Source organism: Bison bison, unplaced genomic scaffold (assembly GCF_000754665.1).
Source record: "Bison bison bison isolate TAMUID 2011002044 unplaced genomic scaffold, Bison_UMD1.0 scf7180017864089, whole genome shotgun sequence".
In the NCBI taxonomy this organism is placed as follows: domain Eukaryota; kingdom Metazoa; phylum Chordata; class Mammalia; order Artiodactyla; family Bovidae; genus Bison; species Bison bison.
Window position 1 is genome coordinate 1,133,893 of NW_011494661.1, and position 4,701 is coordinate 1,138,593.

Here is a 4,701-nt window from a genome sequence, read left to right on the forward strand (position 1 = left end):
GGGGACGACAGAGGATGAGATGGCTGGATGGCATCACCGACTTGATGGATGTGAGTCTGAGTGAACTCTGGGAGTTGGTGATGGACAGGGAGGCCTGGTGTGCTGTGATTCATGGGGTCGCCAAGAGTCGGACACGACTGAGCGACTGAACTGAACTGAAGGAGACAGGACCAACGTGGTGTTCTAGATTGAATCCTAGACCAGAAGAAAAAGGATTTAGTAGAAAAACTGGTGAAGAGGGTGGCTGATTGGCCCAGTTCGCCCAAGTCTGAGGGGACTTCAGGGGAGTGGGACTTTCAGTTTTAAAACTAAACCAGTCAAGTCTTGGGCACCTGTGAGCACTACTTATGAAATTCAAAACTATCTGTAGCTTCGTTCATTTTTCAAAGGAGATCAGCCCTGGGATTTCTTTGGAAGGAATGATGCTAAAGCTGAAACTCCAGTTCTTTGGCCACCTCATGTGAAGAGTTGACTCATTGGAAAGACTCTGATGCTGGGAGGGATTGGGGCAGGAGGAGAAGGGGACGACAGAGGATGAGATGGCTGGATGGCATCACTGACTCGATGGATGTAAGTCTGAGTGAACTCCAGGAGTTGGTGATGGACAGGGAAGCCTGGCGTACTGCGATTCATGGGGTCACAAAGAGTCGGACACGACTGAGCGACTGAACTGAACTGAACTGAACTGAAGTTTTGATAAATGTACCATGTTGTGTAAGATGTTAACATTTAGGGAAGTTTAGTGAGGCATATATGGGAATTATATATAATTAATTGTTAAGTCTTGGGCACCTATGAGCACTACTTATGAAATTCAAAACTATCTGTAGCTTTGTTTATTTTTCATTCCTAAGTTTTGATAAATGTACAGTGTTGTGTAAGATGTTAACATTTAGGGAAGTTGAGTGAGGCATATATGGGAATAGATCATCAAGGACTGCGTTCTGGGGTACCCCGTCATGTAGAGGTTGGGAAACCAGGAGGAACCAGCAAAGATTCTGAGAGGAATCACCAGAGAGATGGGAGAAAAGCCACATGGGCATTTGGTTTAGAGGACCAAGCCAGAGGAATGAGCCACAGGGTGCCCACAGGTCAGCAAGCTGAGCACCAAGGACTGATTGCATTTAGCTCTGTGAGAACCCCTGGCGACCACCTTAGGAGTAGTTTGGGAACAAAAGCCCAGAGTTCTTGGGCTCAAGAAAAATGAGAGGGAAGAAATTGGAGACAGTGATAATACACAACTCTTTTAGGGAGCTTTCCAGAAGAGAAGAAAAAACCAAGCTGGCAACTGGAGGTAGAAGAAGGTCAAAGGAGGTCCTGGTGTTGTGGCTGTTTTTTGGGTTTTTTTGATAGGTAAGAAGTGGATTTATTCAGATACAGACAGAAGCACACTCCACAGACAGAGTTTGGGCCATCACAGAGGGTGAGTGCAGCCCCGAAATTTGATGTGGTTGGTTTTTATAGGCTGGGTCTTGATGTCTCATCGCAGAAAGAATTCAGACAAAGTGATAGGTGAAGAGTGGATTTATTCAGATACAGAGAATCACACTCCACAGACAGAGTGTGGGCCATTGCAGAGGGCGAGTGCAACGTGGCTGTTGTTTAATAGGAAAGAAGGCAGGACTGATGACCTTGAACAAGTAGAGAGGATGGGCGTTCCCAATTTGCAGGCCTGTAGGAAAAAAAAATTTTTTAACTAAAAAAACCCCCCACAATTTGCAAGCTTGTCCTTTGCTAGTAGCATGAACAGTTCTAGTCACAATAATTGGAGATACGGTAGAGTACACGGGTACTTTCATTTTCCCAATGAAATAGGAAGCCCAGCTGGTCTTCCTCCCAAACGCCACCTTCTCAATGAGGCTGACCCAGACCTAACCAGCCTACTTAAAATCATAGTCTCCAACCGAAATGCTTCTTCTAACCCCTCCCCTCCACTGTGCTTTCTAAAATGTTTTCTTCTAAAGCACTAACAGCTTCTAGAACAGGGTTTCTCTACCAGGGCAGATTGACATTCGTATCGTATACGTGCTCAGTCACTCAGTCGTGTCTGACTCTTTTGAGATCCCATGGACTGAAGCCCACCGGGCTCTTCTGTCCATGGGATTTTTCAGGCAAGTATATTGGAGCTGGTTGTCATTTCCTACTCCAGGGGAGCTTCCCAACCCAGGGATCGAACCCATGTCTCCTTCGTCTCCTTAACTGACAGGCGCATTCTTCACCACTAGCGTCACTGTAGTTGGGGACCGATTTGTGCCCTGTAGGATGCTTAGCAGCCTCCCTGGCTTCTCCCCCTTTTAGATGTCCCTCCCCCTGTTGTAACAGTAGAAATGTCTCCAAACATTGCCAAATATCTCTGGGGGGCAAACTGCTCCCTGTTGAGAACCACTTCTCAAGCACCTCATAAGTGCTCAGTTGCTTCAGTCATGTCTGACTCTCTGCAGCCCCATGGACTGTTGCCCACCAGGGTCCTCCATAATTGTTGTTATTGCTCAGTCACTCAGTCGTGTCTGACTCTTTGCAACCCATGGACTGCAGCACACCAGGCTTCCCTGTCCTTCACAATCTCCCAGAGTTTGTGCAAACTCATGTCCATTGGCTCAGTGATGCCATCCAAGCATCTCATCCTGTGTTGCCCCCTTCTCCTCCTGTCCTCAGTCCTTCCCAGCATCAGGGTCTTTTCAATGAGTCAGCTCTTCTCATCAGGTGGCTGAAGTATTGGAGCTTCAACTTTTCAGCATCAGTCCTTCCAATGAATTGATCCAGGATTGAGTTCCTATAGGATTGACTGGTTTGATCTCCTTGCAGTCCAAGCAACTCTCAAGAGTCTTCTCCAGCACCACAGTTTGAAGGCATCAATTCTTTGGCACTAAGCCTTCTTTATGGTCCAACTCTCACATCTGTACATGACTACTGGAAAAACCATAGCTTGACTTATTTATTATTTGTCTCAAACCACCAAAATGTAAGCTCCACAATGACAGGTAACATGTCTGTTTTGTTCATGGATGTGTTCCATGTCCCTAGAATAGTGTCCTGTACATAACTGATGTTCAACAATTATTTGCTGGATAAATGAACAAATAACATTCATTCATAAGAGTGATTATAAACATTGGCCCAGAATTTAAGCTGTTTGCGGCGGGGGACAGAAGTACGGACACAAGAGGAATGAGGGACAGCAAAAGGGTGGCAAAATCAATGAATTATTGAACTTCCCTGGTGGTCCAGTGGTTAAGAATCCACTTACCAGGGCATTCCTGGTGGCTCAGTGGTAAAGAATCTGCCTGCCAATGCAGGAGACACAGGTTTGATCCCTGGGTTGGGAAGATGCCCTAGAGGAGGAAATGGCAACCCACTCCCACATTCTTGCCTGAGAAATTCCATAGACAGAGGAGCCTTGGTGGGCTAGAGCCCATGGGGTCATAAAGAGTCAGATGTGACTGAGCACACCCACGAGCAAGGCAGGAGGATGGGTTTGATCCCTGGTCTGGAAAGATCCCACATGCTGTAGAGCAACTAAGCCCATCCACAGCCACTGAGCCAGCGCTCTAGAGGCGGGAACCGCGACTACTGAGCTCACGCACCACAGCTACTGAAACCCATGCTCATCAACAAAAGAAGCCACTGCGACGAGAAGCCTGCTCGCCACAGTGAGAGAGCAGCCCCCACCCGTCCCAACTGGATAAAGTCCATGAGGCAGTGAAGACCCAGCACAGACAAAAATAAATAAATGAACGGATTGTAGGTTCCAGTGGGGTTAAAACTTTGTTGTTGTTGGGGTACTAGGGACAGCTGAAAAGATAAGGGTGTTAGTTAGAGAGTGGGAGGCTTGGCATTGAAATTATGGGGAGAAGGTTGCTGTCATTATTAGCAGTGAAAATATTTAGGGAAATTCCCTGGTGGTCCAGTGGTTAGGACTCCACCCTCTCACTGCTGAGGACCCAGGTTCAATCCCTGGTTGGGGAACTAAATCCCACAAGTCATGCAAGGAGGGGGAAAAAAAATTAACAGTAGTGCTTTCTGTACAAACCGAACAGGAGCTGTACATATAAATTTTAAATTTCTAGTAGCTACATTAAAAAAGTAAAAGATACAAGTGAGATTAATTTTAATCACATATAGCAAAATGTATTTCAACTCGTAGTCAATATAAAGTTACTAAGGACAATTTATGTTTTTCTACACTAAGTCCTGTTCGCACAACACAAGACTTAGTTCTGTGCACACCAAAGGTCCATATGGTCAGAGCTATGGCTTTTCCAATAGTCATCTATGGATATGAGAGTTGGACCATAAAGAAGGCTGAGCCCCAAAGAACTGATGCTTTCAAATTGTGGTGCTTGAGAAGACTCTTGAGAGTCCCTTGGACAGCAAGGAGATCAAACCAGTCGATTCTAAAGGAAATCCAACCCTGAGTATTCATTGGAAAGACTGATGCTGGAGCTGAAGCTACAATACTTTGGCCACCTGATGCGAAGTGTCAACTCATTGGAAAAGACCCTGAGGCTGGGGCAGACTGAGGGCAGGAGGAGAGGGGGGCAACAGAGGATGAGATGGCTCGAGGGCATCACCGACTCAATGGACATGTGTTTGAGCAAACTCTGGGAGATAAGTGAAGGACAGGAAAGCCTGGCATGCTGGAGTCCTTGGGGTTGCAAAGAGTCAGACATGACATAGCGACTGCACAACAACAATTGAAGG